The sequence below is a fragment of the Nerophis ophidion genome, linkage group LG18 (assembly GCF_033978795.1).
Source record: "Nerophis ophidion isolate RoL-2023_Sa linkage group LG18, RoL_Noph_v1.0, whole genome shotgun sequence".
NCBI lineage: Eukaryota > Metazoa > Chordata > Actinopteri > Syngnathiformes > Syngnathidae > Nerophis > Nerophis ophidion.
Window position 1 is genome coordinate 40,736,861 of NC_084628.1, and position 23,775 is coordinate 40,760,635.

Below are 23,775 nucleotides of genomic sequence, written 5' to 3' on the forward strand. Positions count from 1 at the left end.
TGGTCGGATGAGTCCACATTTTAAATTGTTTTTGGAAATATTTGACATTGTGTCATCCGGACCAAAGGGGAAGCGAACCATCTTGACTGTTATCGATGCAAAGTTCAAAAGCCAGCATGTGTGATGGTATGGGGGTGCATTAGTGCCCAAGGCATGGGTAACTTACACATCTGTGAAGGCACCATTAATGCTGAAAGGTACATACAGGTTTTGGAACAACATATGCTGCCATCTTTTTCATGGACGCCCCTGCTTATTTCAGCAAGACAATGCCAAGCCACATTCAGCACGTGCTACAATAGAGTGGCTTTGTAAAAAAAAAAGAGTGCGGGTACTTTCCTGGCCCGCCTGCAGTCCAGACCTGTCTCCAATGAAAAATGTGTGGCGCATTATGAAGTGTAAAATACGACAGCGGAGACTCCGGACTGTTGAACGACTGAAGCTCTACATAAAACAAGAATGGGAAATAATTCCACTTCCAAAGCTTCAACAATTAGTTTCCTCAGTTCCCAAACGTTTATTGAGTGTTGTTAAAAGAAAAGGTGATGTAACACAGTGGTGAACATGCCCTTTCCCAACTAATTTGGCACGTGTTGCAGCCATGAAATTATAAGTTAATCATTATTTGCAAAATGAGTTTGAACATCAAATATGTTGTCTTTGTAGCATATTCAACTGAATATGGGTTGAAAAGGATTTTCAAATCATTGTATTCTGTTTATGTTTACATCGAACACAATTTCCCAACTCATATTTGGGTTTGTATTACTGCAATGCTTCAACACTGTTAAAAAGCAGTGAACAGACTTATTTTTGATTGATGGTATTATTTTAGTATTGTCCGATGAGAAGATTTACTGTAATAAAAACGGGCAATACTCTGGTTGCTAAGATACCGTACTGTCACTTTCCTGAAATACAGCTGTGCTCGGATTAGGTTGTTTTAGATCGGATCATGTCACCTCTGGGTGAAATATTTGCAGTTATAAATTTCCTATTGCCGTCAACACCTGAGGGAAATCTTCAAATTTATATGAAAAAGAGAATGATGGACATATCAGACATACATCCAGTGCAAACCTGACTTTTGCCACTCTTTATTAGATAGAAATGTCTCATTTGGCAATTTTTAGACTTTTTCAAAGTTCACCCTGAGCTACGCACTTCATTGCTAAAAAAAAAAAAAGGAGGTTAATGTACATCTGCGGTCATTTGAAAGCCCTCGACTGAGCCATTGCTTAATTTCATGGCGTACGAACCCTTTGCTCTGCAGAGTAATTGAAAGTGGCCTGAAGTCTGACAGCCCAGGAAAAAGACTCACAGCCGTTAGGCAGACGGTGAAAAGTCACTTCGGCAATTAGAATTTTCTCACCTATTTGAAGGCAATGTTTGTTTTGTCATCTTAAAAAAAAAGGCATCGCTTCCCTTCTCATTGTATTGTGTTTTCCAGACCATAGGGCGCACCGGATTATAATTGTTTTCTAAATGTAAAAGACTTCCTTGTGGTCTACTTAACATGTAATTGTCAGGCTTGCCACTGACAGTTTGTTTGTGTTTTAGTTTTTCCTCTGTGTGTGTTTAGTATTTACTGTTTTTAGTTCCTGTCAGCGCTCTTATTTTGTCTGTTTCCTGTTTTTTTCCCTGTGCGCTGTTTTCCATTCAGCTGTGGCTGATTAGCACCTGACCACACCTGGTGTCAATCAGCCCCGTCATATTTTACCTGCTTTGTTCCTTCAGTCAGTGCTGGATTATTGTCGCTCTTGTCGTTGCTACCTGTCGTGTCGTGTTGTATCATGTCTTGTCAATGCAGCGTTGCGGTTTTTTAGCTTACTGCCTTTTGTTCCCTGCTTCCAAATTTGTTTTTCATGTTACAAGTACAACTTCTGTTTTTCTGTTCTGTTTTTGCTAGCTTCCATGCTCAGCTCCTTTTGTTTGTTATCCGCCTCGTGCACGCTTTTTTTGTACCCCTTTTGTTTGTTCTTGTTTAGTTTTAATTCAATCATGTTTTCTTATTCAATACCTGCCTCCATCTCTGCATCTTGGGGTTTGTCACCAACCAACTCTGACAGTAATGGTGCTTCTTTGCTCAAAATGTTGCACGGATGATGTTTCATAGCGTCTTCTCCCCGTCGTCTTTTTTTGTAACGGTGTAGCGTGCAAGGACGGGAGTGGAAGAAGTGTCAAGAGATGGCGCTAACTGTTTTAATGACGTTCAGACTTGTGTCCCGTGGAAAAGAAAAAAACATCCGACCGGAACTCTCTCATAACTAAAGTTCCTCGGGTGAATAAAGTAAACTCACTACACCGCTTTCATGGCGAATTTACTGACAGATATAAGTAAAAACTTTACACTACTTTATATTAGAAATGATCAATGTCCCGTAACAAGAAGATAGAGAAAAAGAAGAAGCTTATCAACTACGGCGGACTGCTTTTCAAGATTTCTGCAGATCCCAAATACAGATCAGCAGGTACCAGAATGTAAGAAAAGTTGCTTTTGCATAATATTGAGGAAAAAAACGCCGGATAATATGTATTACCTCATACACACACCATAATAATACTCACATGTTGAAGCACATGGAAAGATGCAACCTGCACTTCTCTTATGTTTGACTGCCATCTACTGGTCACACTTATGTTTACACTATGTACCAAAAAAGAAATGTATTGTACAACCCTATACTGCCTCAAAATCACACAATTAATCCATATTTCGAGGTATTATAATCTAATCTGGGCAGCACAGTGAGGCAGGGGGTTAGAGTGTGTTCCTCACAATACGAAGGTACTGGGTTCGATCCCCGGGCGCGGTGGTCTTTCTGTGTCGAGTTTGCATGTTCTCCCCCGTGACTGCGTGGGTTCCCTCTGGCTTCCTCCCACCTATAAAGACATGCACCGGGGGAAAGGCCCCTCCCACCTCTAACGACATGCACCTGGGGATAGGCCCCTCCCACATCCAAAAACATGCACCTGGGGATAGGCCCCTCCCACCTCCAAAGACATGCACCTGGGGATAGGCCCCTCCCACCTCCAAAGACATGCACCTGGCAATAGGCCCCTCCCACATCCAAAGACATGCACTTGGGGATAGGCCCCTCCCACTTCAACGACATGCACCTGGGGATATGCCCCTCCCACTTCCAAAGACATGCACCTGGCAATAGGCCCCTCCCACCTCCAAAGACATGCACCTGGGGATAGGCCCCTCCCACATCCAAAAACATGCACCTGGGGATAGGCCCCTCCCACCTCCAAAGACATGCACCTGGGGATAGGCTCCTCCCACCTCCAAAGACATACACCTGGGGATAGGCCCCTCCCACCTCCCAAGACATGCACCTGGGGATAGGCTCCTCCCACCTCCAAAGACATGCACCTGGGGATAGGCCCCTCCCAGCTCCAAAGACATGCACCTGGGGATAGGCTCCTCCCACCTCCAAAGACATGCACCTGGGGATAGGCTCCTCCCACCTCCAAAGACATGCACCTGGGGATATGTTGATTGGCCACACTAAATGGTCCCTAGTGTGTGAATGTTGTCTCTCTGTGTTGGCTTTGTGATGAGGTGGCGACTTGTCCAGGGTGTACCCCTCCCCCATGACCCCAAAAGGGACAAGCGGTAGGAAATAGATGGATATATATATATATATTTTTTTTCTATTGATGTCAACCCCGTAAATTTACAGGTTGAGGTGTTTTTAAGTATGTTTCTTTTATTTTGGGGCGGCATAGCTTGGTTGGTAGAGATGCCGTGCCAACAACTTGCGGTGCGGGTTCCAGGTTCGATTCCCGCATCACTCCCGTTGTGTCCTTGGGCAAGACACTTTACCCACCTGACCCCAGTGCCACCCACACTGCTTAAAATGGAACTTAGATATTGGCTTTCACTATGTAAAGCGCTTTGAATCACTAGAGAAAAGCGCGATGTAAAATATGATTCACTTCATCATCATATATCCTTACATGTGACAAGTTCCCACATGAATATTTGGCTAACCTTACTTTTAAAATTCCCTAAACCTTAAGATGTCCATCCAGTCTCCATCCACGGGGAAATTTCCATATGGAATACGCTTCGAGGGGTCTCAGGTGTCCACCACAGAAGACTTTTTAATAATATCACAATGTTCTCATTCCATATTTCTTCTTTTTTCTTTGACATCATCAGTCATTTGGAGATATAATGGAAGGTCTCCCGCAGCCTTCCATCTCTCTGCCCGACACTCCAACTGAGTTTCGGGCCTTTTTTAGCATAAAGAACTATCACTTCATGTGCCACATGCCAGGATGTTAGACTGCTATGGAACTCTATTCAACTTTAAACAGCTGCACTCTACTTTTATTCACCAATCTATTCTATTCAAAATGCCACATAAATAAACAAAAATGTTGTATTAATAATTACACTTAGTACCTCAAGGTTACAAACTTAATTGGTTCTTTGCATAACTTAACTTAAAACACTTGTATCGCAAATCAATGTCCCCCATTGAAATGAATCAACATTTCAAAACAAAAACAATTCTTTTGTAAAATATTAATGTGATACAATGCGATACTAACAATGAATAATGAGGTGATATATGTGAATGATTTATATGAATGAATGAGCTACTTTTCAACTTGGTCGGTTGAAAAGTAGCTCGCCTGCAGAATAAAGTGTGGCCACCCCTGGCTTAAATGCTCAGTAGCAGCAAATGAGGCAGAGGCAAGTAGCTATGAAAGGTGTATTTATAGATGCACTCAGAGGAGAGCAGCAAACCTCAATGATTTGAGTCATTAGCACACATTTAAAGTCAGCAACCAGCTTTAACATACTCTACTTTTATGCCTTTAAATGTGTCACTTTTAAAACTACTGTATTGTATATAGTCCACCCATCCACCCATCAACCCACCCACCCATCCATCCATCCAACCATCCATCCATTCATCCATCTTCTTCCGCTTATCTGAGGTTGGGTATTGGGGGCAGCAGCCTAAGCAGATAAACCCAGACTTCTCTCTCGCTATGCAAGGAGAGACCCGCCGCCTGGTGGAGGAAACTCATTTGTGCCGATTGTACCCATGATCTTGTCCTTTTGGTCATGACCCAAAGCTCATGACCATAGGTGAGGATGGGAACGTAGATCGACCGGTAAATTGAGAGCTTTGCCTTCCGGCTCGGCTCCTTCTTCACCAGAGTCCAGTCCAAACATAATAGTGTGAGAGTCCAGTCCATAGTGGATCAACATACTAGTATGAGAGTCCAGTCCATAGTTGATCAACATAATAGTATGAGAGTCCAGTCCATAGTGGATCTAACATAATAGTGAGAGAGTCCAGTCCATAGTGGATCTAACATAAAAGTGCGAGAGTCCAGTCCATAGTGGATCTAACATAATAGTGAGAGTCCAGTCCATAGTGGATCAACATAATAGTGAATGTCCAGTCCATAGTGGATCAACATAATAGTGAGAGTCCAGTCCATAGTGGATCAACATAATATCAATCAATCAATCAATGTTTACTTATATAGCCCTAAATCACTAGTGTCTCAAAGGGCTGATAGTGAGAGTTCAGTCCATAGTGGATCTAACATAATCATGTGAGAGTCCAGTCCAGAGTGGATCTAACATAATAGTGAGAGGCCAGTCCATAGTGGATCCAACATAATCTCTGCGGCAGGCCCGTGGACCACGCCCGCCTCCACAATGTCATGATAGCTTGAAATACGAAAAAAGTCAGATACATGCTTCTAATAAGCATGGCAGGTGATTGGATAATCTGTTCCAGCTGGGTAATCCAATCACCTGCCAGCCGTGCGTTGAGGCCGGTCCTTACACAACCACGCTCTGCGGCAGGCCCGCGGACAAGGTCCCTCTCCACAATGTCGTGATAGCTTAAAATACAAAGAAAAAAAAAAGGCAGATAAATTCTTCTAATAAGCATGGCAGGTGATTTGATGATCCTTCCCAGCTGGGTAATCCAATCACCTGCCAGCCATGCGTTAAGGCCGGTCCTTACACAACCCCGCTCTGTGGCAGGCCCGCAGACCACGCCCCCCTCCACAATGTCATGATAGCTTAAAAAAATGCATATACATGCTGCTAATAAGCTTGGCAGGTGATTGGGTGAATTGTCCCAGCTGGGTAATCCAATCACCTGTCAACTGTGCTTCCGGGCCGGTCCTTACACACCCCACTCTGCAGCAGGCCTGCAGACCACACCCCCACTCCACAATGTCATGATAGCTTAAAATACAAAAAAAAAAAGGCAGATAAAAGCTGCTAATAAGCATGGTATTTGAGTGGATGATCAGTCCCAGATGGGTAATCCAATCACCTGGTAGCTGTGCTTCGAGGCCGGTCCTGACACAACTGCGCTGTGTGTTAGGCACCCCCCCCCCCCCCCCCCCCCCCTCCACAATGTCATGATAGCCTAAATTACAAAGAAAAGGCAGATAAATGCTGCTAATAAGCTTGGCAGGTGATTGGGAGATCTGTCCCAGCTGGGTAATCCAATCATCTGCCAGCTGTGCTTCGAGGCCGGTCCATACACACTCTGCTCTACAGCAGGCCCGCGGACCACGCCCCCCTCCACGATGTATGATAGCTCGAAGTACAAAAAAAAAAGGCAGATAAATGCTGCTAAAAAGCATGGCAGGTGATTGGATGATCAGTCCCAGCTGGGTAATCCAATCACCTGCCAGCTGTGCTTTGAGGCCAGTCCTTGCAGACCACGCCCCCCTCCACTATGTCATGATAGTTTAAAATACAAAAAAAAAGGCAGATAAAAGCTGCTAATAAGCATGGCATTTGAGTGAATGATCAGTTCCAGCTGGGTAATCCAATCACCTGGCAGCTGTGTTTCGAGGCCGGTCCTGACACAACTGCGCTGTGCGTTAGCCCCCCCCACAATGCCTAAATAAAAAATAAAAAAAAAGGCAGATAAATGCTGCTAATAAGCTTGGCAGGTGATTGGGAGATCTGTCCCAGCTGGGTAATCCAATCATCTGTCAGCTGTGCTTTGAGGCCGGTCCATACACACTCTGCTCTACAGCAGGCCCGCGGACCACGCCCCCTCCACGATGTCATGATAGCTCGAAGTACAAAAAAAAAAAAGGCAGATAAATGCTGCCAAAAAGCATGGCAGGTGATTGGATGATCAGTCCCAGCTGGGTAATCCAATCACCTGCCCGCTGTGCTTTGAGGCCAGTCCTTACAGACCACGACCCCCTCCACAATGTCATGATAGCTTGAAATACACAAAAAAAAAGACAGAAAAATGGAGGAGACCTTGTGGATTGTTATCGTAACAATAAGATATGTTTGTCAGTGTCCCAGTTTATCCCGGGAGAACACAATGGAATTTATGAATATCTATACTTTGCAGGAGGTCATCCTCGGCACAATGTGTAAGAATTGAACCTGGCCAAAAAAGCTGTCAACATGCAGCACGTGTGCATTTGTGTGAGAGGAGCGTCTGCTCGCTGCAAAAGCTCCATCCATCCGTGCATCCCTCCGCTCCCCCAGGAGACGTTCAACATGGCCAAAGTGCTTCAAGGCTGTCCTCTCTGCTAAATCCATTTTCCTTCAGAAAGAAAAAAAGAACGTCGGAGTGGCTGATGCATGTCAATACAGCGCCAAGGACCGGAGGTGGAGCCCGCTTTGAAGGCCCGTGGATTACGGCAGAAGTGGAAGGTAGGGAAGGGTTATTAGGAGACGGGTTCATCGGGGTGTGGTGTGGCGGGGGTGGGGGTGGGGGGTGGGGTGGGGGGGGGGGCGCTTTCATCTCCGGCCGACTTCTTCAAAGAGAAGGCGGCGCACTGGCAACGTGTTCGCACTTTTAACGCGCCGCACGGCGAGTGGAAGACTTGAAAACACTCCTTGTTCAAACACCGCACACGGCGACCTCTGCAAGGCCCAAGGTCAACCGATAATGTCCTTCACGCCAGCAGGCGGGCGGACGCCTCAGCTGGGGTTTGCACGCCGCTAAATGACACCTGCGCGTAAGATGTCCACTTCTGGGAGGACGTGGACGTGAATCATGACAGTAGAGGTGAATAATTGCCAGAAATATGGCGATAAACATTGCACATATTGATCAGACTGTCAGGTGACCCTGGATAATATTAATAAGACTCCAGTTGTGTTTGATGCCTTTTGTACAAAACACAAAAGCAGCGAAGTTGTCAGGTTGTGGAAACTGTAAATAAAAAGAGAATACAACTAATCATTTTCAAACAATATTCTGACTGCAAAGACAACTTATTCAACGTTCGAACTGGTAAACGTTGTTTTTTGCAAATAAAAGCTCATTTGGAATTGGATGCCTGCAACATGTTTCAAAAGACTCCAGTCCATAGTGGATCTAACATAATAGTGAGAGTCCAGTCCATAGTGGATCTAACATAATAGTGAGAGTCCAGTCCATAGTGGATCTAACATAATAGTGAGAGTCCAGTCCATAGTGGATCTAACATAATAGTGAGAGTCCAGTCCATAGTAGATCTAACATAATAGTGAGAGTCCAGTCCATAGTGGATCCAACATAATAGTGAGAATCCAGTCCATAGTGGATCTAACATAATAGTGTGAGAGTCCAGTCCATAGTGGATCTAACATAATAGTGAGAGTCCAGTCCATAGTGGATCTAACATAATAGTGAGAGTCCAGTCCATAGTGGATCTAACATAATAGTGAGAGTCCAGTCCATAGTGGATCTAACATAATAGTGAGAGTCCAGTCCATAGTAGATCTAACATAATAGTGAGAGTCCAGTCCATAGTGGATCCAACATAATAGTGAGAATCCAGTCCATAGTGGATCTAACATAATAGTGTGAGAGTCCAGTCCATAGTGGATCTAACATAATAGTGAGAGTCCAGTCCATAGTGGATCTAACATTATAGTGAGAGTCCAGTCCATAGTGGATCTAACATAATAGTGTGAGAGTCCAGTCTATAGTGGATCTAACATAATAGTGAGAGTCCAGTCCATAGTGGATCTAACATAATAGTGTGAGAGTCCAGTCCATAGTGAATCTAACATAATAGTGTGAGAGTCCAGTCCATAGTGGATCTAACATAATAGTGAGAGTCCAGTCCATAGTGGATCTAACATAATAGTGAGAGTTCAGTCCATAGTCCATAGTGGATCTAACATAATAGTGAGAGTGCAGTCCATAGTGGATCTAACAAATTAGTGAGAGAGTCCAGTCCATAGTGGATCTAACATAATAGTGTGAGAGTCCAGTCCATAGTGGATCTAACATAATAGTGAGAGTCCAGTCCATAGTGGTTTTAACATAATAGTTTGAGAGTCCAGTTCATAGTGGATCTAACATAATAGTGAGAGTCCAGTCCATAGTGGATCTAACATAATAGTGAGAGTCCAGTCCATAGTGGATCTAACATAATAGTCTGAGAGTCCAGTCCATAGTGGTTTTAACATAATAGTGAGAGTCCAGTCCATAGTGGATCTAACATAATAGTGAAAGTCCAGTCCATAGTGGATCTAACATAATAGTGAGAGTCCAGTCCATAGTGGATCTAACATAATAGTGAGAGTCCAGTCCATAGTGGATCTAACATAATAGTGTGAGAGTCCAGTCTTTAGTGGATCTAACATAATAGTGAGAGTCCAGTCCATAGTGGATCTAACAAAATAGTGAGAGTGCAGTCCATAGTGGATCCAACATAATAGTGTGAGAGTCCAGTCCATAGTGGATCTAACATAATAGTCTGAGAGTCCAGTCCATAGTGGTTTTAACATAATAGTGAGAGTCCAGTCCATAGTGGATCTAACATAATAGTGAAAGTCCAGTCCATAGTGGATCTAACATAATAGTGAGAGTCCAGTCCATAGTGGATCTAACATAATAGTGTGAGAGTCCAGTCCATAGTGGATCTAACATAATAGTGAGAGAGTCAAGTCCATAGTGGATCTAACATAATAGTGTGAGAGTCCAGTCCATAGTGGATCTAACATAATAGTGAGGGTCCAGTCCATAGTGGATCTAACATAATAGTGAGAGAGTCCAGTCCATAGTGGATCTAACATAATAGTGTGAGAGTTCAGTCCATAGTGGATCTAACATAATAGTGAGGGTCCAGTCCATAGTGGATCTAACATAATAGTGTGTTTTTTGCTTGAACTAAAGGTAAGAGTTGACGTGTTTGCTTAATGTAAGAAAACCGGCAAGAAGGACTGGAAGAACGTGGTCCAGTTTGCCGTAGAGGAGGACATTCATTTTCTAGTCTTTCCTCAAGTGACTTGAGCGAGGTCTTTGCCGACAGCACTGCAACCTGCCGGAGACCCTCCGAGATCTGTCAGCTGCCACGGTGAATAGTGTCTCGTGTGAGAGCGTTCGCAAGGTGAACCCTGTGATACGTGTGAGGCACCCGCTGGCCATCTGCCGCCAAATGGCAGCTCAGTTGCTCCGAGGTCAAACGCCAGGAGGCAACGCAAAACGGCGGGGAAGCTTTTACCCCTTCATCCCCGAGTGGACTCCGGGTATCTCCCCGCACACACCAGCCAGAGCAGGACCATTAGTCTCCTGGTCTCGCATGGGATCCGCCTACCGGATCCACAGAGGCTAATTCGATTCGCCGCTCGTAAAATTGACTCTGAGAGGGTCTCATCTTACACGGAAAATAGGTAGCATGTTCCACTGCCACGTGTGAGTCCTCAACATATGAATGCGAAACAGAATCATAGGATTCAGGCCAGGGGTGTCAAACATACGGATCAGCCTGATGAGTTTGCCAAGTATTAAAATGAGTTGCATTTTATTTTATTTTAATGAAAGAAACTGCGGTGCGGCGTCTTCAGTAATGCGGACGCTGTATCGATCCGTTGTGGTGAAGAAGGAGCTGAGCCGGAAGGCAAAGTTCTCAATTCACCGGTCGATCTACGTTCCCATGCTCACCTATGGTCATGAGCTTTGGGTCATGACCGAAAGGACAAGATCGTGGGTACAAGCGGCCGAAATGAGTTTGGGTCTCTCCCTTAGAGATAGGGTGAGAAGTTCTGCCATCCGGGAGGAACTCAAAGTAAAGCCGCTGCTCCTTCACATCGAGAAGAGCCAGATGAGGTGGTTCGGGCATCTGGTCAGGATGCCACCCGAACGCCTACCTAGGGAGGTGTTTAGGGCACGTCCGACTGGTAGGAGGCCACGGGGAAGATGGTGCGGCGTCTTCAGTAATGTGGACGCTGTATCGATCCGTTTTGGTGAAGAAGGAGCTGAGCCGACAGGCAAAGTTCTCAATTTACCGGTCGATCTACGTTCTCATGCTCACCTATGGTCATGAGCTTTGGGTCATGACCGAAAGGACAAGATCGTGGGTACTAGCGGCCGAAATGAGTTTCCTCCGCCGTGTGGTGGGTCTCTCCCTTAGAGGTAGGGTGAGAAGTTCTGCCATCCGGGAGGAACTAAAAGTAAATCCGCTGCTCCTTCACATCCAGAGGAGCAAGATGAGGTGGTTCGGGCATCTGGTCAGGATGCCAACCGAACGCCTCCCTAGGGAGGTGTTTAGGGCACGTCCGACTGGTAGGAGGCCACGGGGAAGATGGTGCGGCGTCTTCAGTAATGCTGACGCTGTATCGATCCGTTGTGGTGAAGAAGGAGCTGAGCCGGAAGGCAAAGTTCTCAATTTACCGGTCGATCTACGTTCCCATGCTCACCTATGGTCATGAGCTTTGGGTTATGACCGAAAGGACAAGATCGTGGGTACTAGCGGCCGAAATGAGTTTCCTCCACTGTGTGGTGGGTCTCTCCCTTAGAGATAGGGTGAGAAGTTCTGCCATCCGGGAGGAACTCAAAGTAAAGCCGCTGCTCCTTCACATGGAGAGGAGCCAGATGAGGTGGTTCGGGCATCTGGTCAGGATGCCAACCGAACGCCTCCCTAGGGAGGTGTTTAGGGCACGTCCGACTGGTAGGAGGCCACGGGGAAGATGGTGCGGCGTCTTCAGTAATGAGGACGCTGTATCGATCCGTTGTGGTGAAGAAGGAGCTGAGCCGGAAGGCAAAGTTCTCAATTTACCGGTCGATCTACGTTCCCATGCTCACCTATGGTCATGAGCTTGGGGTTATGACTGAAAGGTCAAGATCGTGGGCACAAGCGGCCGAAATGAGTTTGGGTCTCTCCCTTAGAGATAGGGTGAGAAGTTCTGCCATCCGGGAGGAACTCAAAGTAAAGCCGCTGCTCCTCCACATGGAGAGGAGCCAGATGAGGTGGTTCGGGCATCTGGTCAGGATGCCACCCGAACGCCTCCCTAGGGAGGTGTTTAGGGCACGTCCGACTGGTAGGAGGCCACGGGAAAGATGGTGCGGCGTCTTCAGTAATGCGGACGCTGTATTGATCCGTTGTGGTGAAGAAGGAGCTGAGCCGGAAGGCAAAGCTCTCAATTTACCGGTCGATCTACATTCCCATGCTCACCTATGGTCATGAGCTTTGGGTTATGACCGAAAGGACAATATCGTGGGTACAAGCGGCCGAAATGAGTTCCCTCCGCCGTGTGGTGGGGCTCTCCCTTAGAGATAGGGTGAGAAGCTCTGCCATCCGGGAGGAACTCAAAGTAAAGCCGCTGCTCCTTCACATCGAGAGGAGCCAGATGAGGTGGTTTCAGGCATCTGGTCAGGATGCCACCCGGACGCCTCCCTATGGAGGTGTTTAGGGCACGTCCAACCGGTAGGAGGCCACGGGGAAGACCCAGGACACGTTGGGAAGACTATGTCTCCCGGCTGGCCTGGGAACGCCTCGGGATCCCCCGGGAAGAGCTAGACGAAGTGGCTGGGGAGAGGGAAGTCTGGGTTTCCCTGCTTAGGCTGTTGCCCCCGCGACCCGACCTCGGATAAGCGGAGGATGATGGATGGATGGATGGATGAAAGAAACTGCTGTTCTGAATGTGTCCACTGGATGTCACAATAGCAATTCTGTTAGGACCAGCAAGAAAACTTGTGTCTTCCGTTTCAAACACCTCGTTATTTGGCACCCTTACTCCCCAATAATGTCTTTGTGTGGGTTTTAAGAATAGACGCTAGTATCTTGTGTACTCAGATAATCAACTTTTACCTTGAAAATCATTTTTTGTCTTGAAAATCAACTTTTACCATTGCAGGATGCCTCGTTGTCGTCCTTTTTCCATAATAATAACATTAATAATAATAATAGATGGATACAACTCTTTTCTATTGATTTACAAGGGAAATTGTTCCACAAAGTAGCTCAGTTACAAAGGATGGAAAGGATAATAAAGGTATAAAGTAGTGTTGGATGTTGTTGTCTTTTTATTTCCTCGTCAGAAATTGTTGGGTTTTGGACCTGTTCTTCCTTTGGTCAACACCCCCAGATTGTTTGATGACACATAAGCTGGTTTTAAATCAATCAGAGACAGAGGTTGCTCATTTTTCTATTTTATTACCAAAGCGCCTTGGGAGATCAATCTAGATACAACATTTCAAATTGATCTAATCCTAAAATGGCAGTTTCTCCCTCCTCACTCACTCTCACCCGGCCCTCTTCTTCTCCTCCCTACTTTGGACAGTTGAGATAACAGATTGTTATGGCTTCATTCCAACATTCCAAACTCAAGGTCTATGTAAAAAGGCTCACACTTTAGCTGTTCTAAAATCTGACTAGGAAATAAAAAGACAACCAAATCCAACAATATCTGACTAGGAAATAAAAAGACAACCACACCCAACAACCCAGAACGCTTCGGAATATCAGAGCCATTAGAGGCGGCACATGGACCAAACCGGTGAAATAATGTGTTCTACCAACGGGTTCTAGGATTACCGCCACGACAGGCGCCAACTAAGGTATGAAAATATAGTGAGAAATCTTAAACCTTTTGATTAGTTTTACCTCCGATTCTCACGGTTTGTTGAGTTAACTCCGGATTGATACGTGGACCTGACAAAGAAGGTGTTTGATACTTGGAAGACTTTACATGTTGTGTTTTTTTGTTCAATCCCAGAAAGACTGCGACTTCAAGTTTAATCCTTGCTTTGGTCTAAACTCATTGTGTTTTTGAAACTCAGAATTTTCAACAAACTGGAAGTGTTTTTTCCAGAGGATTATTTGTGATTTGTACGTTTTCACAATGTGCTTGTTCTATTTTTGGCCAAAGTAAAACAAAGTAAACAACCTGGAGTTGTCTTTATTTTAATGTTATCATGCCATGATTTTACCCTTCCGGCCCACTTGGGAATGGATTTTCCTCCATGCGGCCCCTGAGCTAAAAAGACTATGTCTAGACTTAGCCAGATAACCCTCAGAGAGTCAACAACACCCGGCTCTCAAGCCGCATGTCACTCTTCAGTGCCGCCCTAGTGACTCCCTGGAGCATTTTTAAAAAAGGATTAAAAAGGGGGAAGATATTTTTTTGTCTTAGTATGTTTTTTGTTTGAGGACAAAAAACGACACAAACCTTCCCAATTGGTAGAAAGCCCACTGTTTAATGTTTGTGTGTATTTGGTGAACACCGTTTTGTCCTACTAATATCGGCGGTTCTTGAACGCACCATAGTGTGGACTGTTTGTTTACATGTCAAATCTTCCACTCCTTCTTTGTCTCATTTTGTCTGCCAAATGTTTTATGCTGTGCGTTTTTAACTTGTTGGAATGCTAACCAGGCATATTTGGTCAGTGCATGACTGCAAGCTAATCAATGCTAACATGCTATTTAGGCTAGCTCTATGTGCATATTGCATTATTATGCCTAATTTGTAGGTATATTTTAGCTCATTTAATATCCTTTACTTTTATGCTCTTGGTGGATAATTTAGTTTTGCATGACCCCAAAAGGGACAAGCAGTAAAAAATGGATGGATGGATATCTCATGACACATTATCCGTATGTAATATTGGCTGCATTTCAGATGGTTGTTTGTGTGCCATATTGTTCCGGACCACAGCAAATATTACTTAGCTTGCCAAAGATTGTAATAAATCCATAAGAATAAGACAGCCTGCCGTTTCCTTTAACTTGGACACACACATCTGTACCTTTGGCCCCTAAAAGCCGGTATTTTTCAGGAATTTTCTCATCTCACCTTCTGAGTAGCCTGCATTTTAGTAATGTTTTCAAATGTTGTAAAAAAAGTGTAGAATAAATATTACATTTCAACATTTCTGTCAACGAAGATTTGCTTCAGCCTGCAAGACATAGTCATTTTGATAGTAGGCTAATATAGACACTTACGTCATGTGTTGCCTTCTTATAAGACTTATTTACGGCTTTTCATTTTTTGACCGATTTGTTTTTTTTGTATTTTTGGTCCAATATGGCTCGTTCAACAATTTGGGTTGCCGACCCCTGCCTTGAACTAAAAATTATTTTGCCTAAGCCCCGTTTCAGCCAAACTAAACCAGCGTTTAAGGTCTCCCACCTTGGATAATTTTTTACACGGGTAAGTGCGCCGTGTATTTCTGAGCTCTGTATGGACTCATTGATTGTTTAAAAACTGAGTTTGGAGAGGAAGTGAACTCCACACAGGAAGTGACGTCAGAAAGAACGAGCGACCGCCAGCTTCATAATAAAGCGGTTTCGTAACTCGGAGCTAACCACTGGAATTATGGAGGCGAGTCATCCAGACATATCCGTGTTTCTCCTTCCTCTACATGTACAGACGCTTGTGGAAATCACACATAAATACCTTTAGAAAAAGCCATTGCAGCTATCTGGGATACAACACTTTTCGGACGGTAATATAACTTTCCGTTCATGTTCTACCGCTTGTCCCTTTTCTGGGGTCTCTGGGGGTGCCGGAGCCTATCTGAGCTGCATTCGTACACCCTGGACAAGTCGCCACCTCATCACAGTACTTTCATATAATGCCTTGGAGTTGCAACTGCATGAAAATTCATCAATCAATCAATGTTTATTCATATAGCCCCAAATCACAAATGTCTCAAAGGACTGCACAAATCATTGCGACTACAACATCCTCGGAAGAACCCACAAAAGGGCAAGGAAAACTCACACCCAGTGGGCAGGGAGAATTCACATCCAGTGGGACGCCAGTGACAATGCTGACTATGAGAAACCTTGGAGAGGACCACAGATGTGGGCAACCCCCCCCTCCCCTCTAGGGGACCGAAAGCAATGGATGTCGAGCGGGTCTAACTTGATACTGTGAAAGTTCAATCCATAGTGGCTCCAACATAGCCGCGAGAGTTCAGTTCAAGCGGATCCAAGACAGCAGCGAGGAAACCATCGCAAGCGGAGGCGGATCAGCAGCGTAGAGATGTCCCCAACCGATACTCAGGCGAGCGGTCCATCCTGGGTCCCGACGAGCGGTCCATCCTGGGTCTCGACTCTGGACAGCCAGTACTTCATCCATGGTCATCGGACCGGACCCCCTCCACAAGGGAGAGGGGGACATAGGAGAAAAAAGAAAAGAAGCGGCAGATCAACTGGTCTAAAAAGGAGGTCTATTTAAAGGCTAGATTATACAGATGAGTTTTAAGGTGAGACTTAAATGCTTCTACTGAGGTAGCATCTCGAACTGTTACCGGGAGGGCATTCCAGAGTAATGGAGCCCGAACGGAAAACGCTCTATAGCCCGCAGACTTTTTTGGGGCTCCAGGAATCACCAATAAGCCGGAGTCTTTTGAAGGCAGATTTCTTGCCGGGACATATGGTACAATACAATCGGCAAGATAGGCTGGAGCTAGACCGTGTAGTATTTTATACGTAAGTAGTAAAACCTTAAAGTCACATCTTAAGTGCACAGGAAGCCAGTGCTGGTGAGCCAGTACAGGCGTAATGTGATCAAACTTTCTTGTTCTTGTCAAAAGTCTAGCAGCCGCATTTTGTACCAACTGTAATCTTTTAATGCTAGACATGGGAGACCCGAAAATAATACGTTACAGTAATCGAGACGAGACGTAACAAACGCATGGATAATGATCTCAGCGTCTTTAGTGGACAAAATGGAGCGAATTTTAGCGATATTACGGAGATGAAAGAAGGTTGTTTTAGTAACGCTTTTAATGTGTGACTCAAATGAGAGAGTTGGGTCGAAGATAATAACCAGATTTTTTACCGAGTCACCTTGTTTGATTATTTGGTTGTCAAATGTTAAAGTTGTATTATTAAATAGAGGTCGGTGTCTAGTAGGACCGATAATCAGCATTTCCGTCTTTTGGGCGTTAAGTTGCAGAAAGTTAGCGGACATCCATTGTTTAATTTCATTAAGAGACGCTTCCAACTGACTACAATCCGGCATGTTGGTCAGCTTTAGGGGCATGTAGAGTTGGGTGTCATCAGCATAGCAGTGAAAGCTAATACCGTATTTGCGTATGATGTCACCTAGCGGCAGCATGTAGATGCTGAAGAGTGCAGGGCCAAGGACCGAACCCTGGGGAACTCCACACGTTACCTTAACATAGTCCGAGGTCACACTGTTATGGGAGACGCACTGCATCCTATCAGTAAGATAAGATTTAAACCAAGACAGGGCTAAGTCTGACATACCAATTCGTGTTTTGATACGCTCTAATAAAATATTATGAAGGACACAATGGACGTGACGAGGTTGGCCACTCTCCCAACCGCACCACGCCGTGAGCTGATAATGATAAATGTTCTGTCCAGTTGTTATATGTCCTTTTCTTACACTTCATAGTCCCATTTGCAAGTATTATACAGAATATTACAGTTGGTACAAAATGCGGCTGCTAGACTTTTGACAAGAACAAGAAAGTTTGATCACATTACTGGATGTGAATTCTCCCTGCCCACTGGGTGTGAGTTTTCCTTGCCCTTTTGTGGGTTCTTCCGAGGATGTTGTAGTCGTAATGATTTGTGCAGCGCTTTGAGACATTTGTGATTTGGGGCTATATAAATAAACATTGATTGATTGATTAATTGATTGAGCAAGACAATTCGCCCTTGCTCCTGATGGGTGGGGGTTAGGGCCATCAGTGTGTGAACGGGTGAATGTGGAAATAGTGTCAAAGGGCTTTGAGTACCTTAAAGTGCTACACACATTTACCGTATCACTGTTAAATGTTGAATTATAATAAAAAACAATTGTATTCATTATTGACTCCCACAAACCAGGAATTGGTACCGCATCAGTTCAAAAGTAAAAAAGGTACTTATCCCTACTTATAAGTACAAAATGAAAATGAAATATTGATTTATGTGTTCTTTGTCCTCCAAACATTTTGAGGACGCCCCATGGAGTGTTTAGTGTATCTATTTAGGGCGTTGTCTGTTGTTATGTAACGCTCCTGCTACTGCACCCTTTCTTCCGGCGATGCTCGTACGCCATCCCTAACACGTCTGATTTCCCTGCCTGTTGCACTTTCATCAACCTGCAATGTCAGACACAAAGACTTCAAACGGCTGAAATTCACTCTCAGCCACTACTCCTTCTCAAGACTCAATTTGAGTACCGGCAGCATTCTTTCAATCATCTTTTAGAACAGTATAGTTGTACCCTGTTCCTGGTTACAGGTGAGCTGGAGCCTATCCCAATTGACTTTGAGTGAATGGGGGTTGGGATGGGACACCCTGGACACCCTGGACACCCTGGATCCCGCTCGATCACAGACCACATGTAGATATAGACTTACAATCGTATCTATGGACGATTTAAACGCCAGTGCCTTCAATTAGCTCAGCATGCATGTTCTACGTAAGCATGAGGATAATTGTTAGATCCACTATGGACTGGACTCTCAGACTATTATGTTAGATCCACTATGGACTGGACTCCCACACTATTATGTTAGATCCACTATGGACCGGACTCCCACACTATTATGTTAGATCCACTATGGACTAGACTCTCACACTTTTAACTAGATCCACTATGGACTGGACTCCCACACTATTATGTTAGATCCACTATGGACTGGACTCTCACACTATTATGTTAGATCCACTATGGACTGGACTCTCTCACTATTATGTTAGATCCACTATGGACTGGACTCTCACACTATTAGGTTAGATCCACTATGGACTGGACTTTCAGTATTATGTTAGATCCACTATGAACTAGACTCTCACACTTTTAACTAGATCCACTACGGACTGGACTCCCACACTATTATGTTAGATCCACTATGGACTGGACTCTCACACTATTATGTTAGATCCACTATGGACTGGACTCTCTCACTATTATGTTAGATCCACTATGGACTGGACTCTCACACTATTAGGTTAGATCCACTATGGACTGGACTCTCAGTATTATGTTAGATCCACTATGAACTAGACTCTCACACTTTTAACTAGATCCACTACGGACTGGACTCCCACACTATTATGTTAGATCCACTATGGACTGGACTCTCAGTATTATGTTAGATCCACTATGGACTGGACTCCCCCACTATTATGTTAGATCCACTATGGACTGGACTCTCACACTATTATGTTAGATCCACTATGGACTGGACTCTCACACTATTATGTTAGATCCACTATGGACTGGACTCTCACACTATTATGTTAGATCCACTATGGACTGGACTCCCACACTATTATGTTAGATCCACTATGGACTGGACTCTCACACTATTATGTTAGATCCACTATGGACTGGACTCCCACACTATTATGTTAGATCCACTATGGACTGGACTCCCCCACTATTATGTTGGATCCACTATGGACTGGACTCTCACACTATTATGTTAGATCCAGTATGGACTGGACTCTCACACTATTATGTTAGATCCACTATGGACTGGACTCCCACACTATTATGTTAGATCCACTATGGACTGGACTCCCCCACTATTATGTAAGATCCACTATGGACTGGACTCTCACACGATTATGTTAGATCCACTATGGACTGGACTCTCTCACTATTATGTTAGATCCACTATGGACCGGACTCTCACACAATTATGTTAGATCCACTATGGACTGGACTCTTACAGAATTATGTTAGATCCACTATGGACTGGACTCCCACGCTATTATGTTTGATCCACTATGGACTGGACTCTCACACGATTATGTTAGATCCACTATGGACTGGACTCTCACACGATTATGTTAGATCCACTATGGACTGGACTCTCACACTATTATGCTAGATCCACTATGGACTGGACTCTCTCACTATTATGTTAGATCCACTATGGACTGGACTCTCACACTATTAGGTTAGATCCACTATGGACTGGACTTTCAGTATTATGTTAGATCCACTATGAACTAGACTCTCACACTTTTAACTAGATCCACTATGGACTGGACTCTCACACTATTATGTTAGATCCACTATGGACTGGACTCCCACACTATTATGTTAGATCCACTATGGACTGGACTCCCACACTATTATGTTAGATCCACTATGGACTGGACTCTCACACTATTATGTTAGATCCACTATGGACTGGACTCTCTCAGTATTATGTTAGATCCACTATGGACTGGACTCTCACACTATTATGTTAGATCCACTATGGACTGGACTCTCTCACTATTATGTTAGATCCACTATGGACTGGACTCTCACACTATTATGTTAGATCCACTATGGACTGGACTCTCACACTATTATGTTAGATCCACTATGAACTGGACTCTCACACTATTATGTTAGATCCACTATGGACTGGACTCTCACACTATTATGTTAGATCCACTATAGACTGGACTCTCACACTATTATGTTAGATCCACTATGGACCGGACTCTCACACTATTATGTTAGATCCACTATGGACTGGACTCTCACACTATTATGTTAGATCCACTATGGACTGGACTCTCACACTATTATGTTAGATCCACTATGGACTGGACTCTCACACTGTTATGTTAGATCCACTATAGACTGGACTCTCACATTATTATGTTAGATCCACTATGGACCGGACTCTCACACTATTATGTTAGATCCACTATGGACTGGACTCTCACACTATTATGTTAGATCCACTATGGACTGGACTCTCACTATTATGTTAGATCCACTATGGACTGGACTCTCACACTATTATGTTAGATCCACTATGGACCGGACTCTCACACTATTATGTTAGATCCACTATGGACTGGACTCTCACACTATTATGTTAGATCCACTATGGACCGGACTCTCACACTATTATGTTAGATCCACTATGGACTGGACTCTCACACTATTATGTTAGATCAACTATGGACTGGACTCACAGAAAACCAGACAATATCTCACGGTTTTTGATTTATTGAAACTTTTATTAGTAGATTGCACAGTACAGTACATATTCCGTACAATTGACCACTAAATGGTAACACCCCAATAAGTTTTTCAACTTGTTTAAGTCGGGGTCCACCTTCATCAATTCATGGTTGGGAAACACTGGTCTAACGGATCCAATGAACCACAAATAAGTAGATGCATGGAGACTTGTGAACACTTGAGTTTTACCCAGGTTTCACCAGAGCTATGCATTTTTCGTAAAGTGTGTAGACAAGCAGTATTTGTGTGAAGTACACTAGTTTCCATGCTTAAAAGTAACCAGGTTTGTGGAGATATAAGGACTTTTTATTCAGATTCCTATTAGTCCTCCTTTTCATTGAGAGACGTGGTCCATGTCCCATTGGAATGTACAATATCTTCGCCCCAGACCATGGCTAATCTCAAAGAAGACCCCCCCTCAGTCCTCAGAGGCTGATTAAAGCCTGGACACAATCTCATAAGCACACGTGATAAGACTCCAGCTACTCTGTGGGTTTAAAATTTAAACCCCCCACCTTTTCATATCACCCTGACCTTCAGTAATCCGACTGTAATTATCCATTTTGGACGACAAATGGCTGGACTACGCAGACCCCCGAGGGACTTGGACGAGATGCCATTTTGAGGGATGTAGGACTCGTGTTTACCTGCAGCAAAGCACATCTGGCCACCAGAGCCTCTTTCATTGGCTGATGCACCATCATTCACCAACTCCGAGGTCCGTTCTACACTCAGCCTGGCTAAGGTTATCCGGGGTAAATCAATCAATCAATCAATAAATGTTTACTTATATAGCCCTAAATCACTAGTGTCTCAAAGGGCTGCACAAACCACTACGACATCCTCGGTAGGCCCACATAAGGGCAAGGAAAACTCACACCCAGTGGGACGTCGGTGACAATGATGACTATGAGAACCTTGGAGAGGAGGAAAGCAATGGATGTCGAGCGGGTCTAACATGATACTGTGAAAGTTCAATCCATAATGGATCCAACACAGTCGCGAGAGTCCAGTCCAAAGCGGATCCAACACAGCAGCGAGAGTCCCGTTCACAGCGGAGCCAGCAGGAAACCATCCCTAGCGGAGGCGGATCAGCAGCGCAGAGATGTCCCCAGCCGATACACAGGCAAGCAGTACATGGCCACCGGATCGGACCGGACCCCCTCCACAAAGGAGAGTGGGACATAGAAGAAAAAGAAAAGAAACGGCAGATCAACTGGTCTAAAAAGGAGGTCTATTTAAAGGCTAGAGTATACAGATGAGTTTTAAGGTGAGACTTAAATGCTTCTACTGAGGTGGCATCTCGAATTGTTACCGGGAGTGCATCCCAGAGTACTGGAGCCCGAAATGAAAAAGCTCTATAGCCCGCAGACTTTTTTTGGGCTTTGGGAATCACTAACAAGCCGGAGTCCTTTGAACGCAGATTTCTTGCCGGGACATATGGTACAATACAATCAGCAAGATAGGCTGGAGCTAGACCGTGTAGTATTTTATACGTAAGTAGTGAAACCTTAAAGTCACATCTTAAGTGCACAGGAAGCCAGTGCAGGTGAGCCAGTACAGGCGTAATGTGATCAAACTTTCTTGTTCTTGTCAAAAGTCTAGCAGCCGCATTTTGTACCCACCTAACCTCACCTTACTTATCCTTGTCCGCACAATATCCAGTGTTGTGGTATTTCAATGAACTGAAATCCAGTGTGCTGTGGGGCCCTCCGTCCATCCATCTATCTTCTTCCGCTTACCCGAGGTCAAACTTTCCTGTCCCCAGGCCCCTTCGTCCAGCTCTTCCCAGGGGATCCCAAAGCGTTCCCAGGCCAGCCGGGAGACATATTCTTCCCGACGTGTCCTGGGTCTTCCTCCTACCAGTTGGACATGCCCTAAACACCTCCCTAGGGAGGCGTTCCGGTGGCATCCTGACCAGATGCCCGAACCACCTCACCTGGCTCCTCTCCATGTGTAGGAGCAGCGGCTTTACTTTGAGTTCCTCCCGGATGACAGAGCTTCTCACCCTATCTCTAAGGGAGAGACCCAAACTCATTTCGGCCGCTTGTACCCGTGATCTTGTCCTTTCGGTCATAACCCAAAGCTCATGACCATAGGTGAGCATGGGAACGTAGATCGACCGGTAAATTGGGAGCTTTGTCTTCCGGTTTAGCTCCTTCTTCACCACAACCGATCGATACAGCGTCCACATTACTGATGACGCTGGACCGATCCGCCTGTCCATCTCACCATCCACTCTTCCCCCAGACTCTTGAACTATAGAGCGTTTTCCGTTCGGGCTCCAGTACTCTGGAATGCCCTCCCGGTAACAGTTCGAGATGCTACCTCAGTAGAAGCATTTAAGTCTCACCTTAAAACTCATCTGTATACTCTAGCCTTTAAATAGACCTCCTTTTTAGACCAGTTGATCTGCCGCTTCTTTTCTTTCTCCTATGTCCCCCCCTCCCTTGTGGAGGGGGTCCGGTCCGATGACCATGGATGAAGTACTGGCTGTCCAGAGTCGAGACCCAGGATGGACCGCTCGCCTGTATCGGTTGGGGACATCTCTACGCTGCTGATCCGCCTCCGCTTGAGAT

At 44.8% G+C, this 23,775-nt stretch overlaps 1 protein-coding gene across 1 annotated transcript in view; it reads left to right on the forward strand.

The window, feature by feature from the left end:
• The window catches only part of rtn4rl1b (reticulon 4 receptor-like 1b), a 383,945-nt gene that overhangs the window by 83,842 nt on the left and 276,328 nt on the right, over nt 1-23,775 (forward strand). The window lies entirely within an intron of this gene.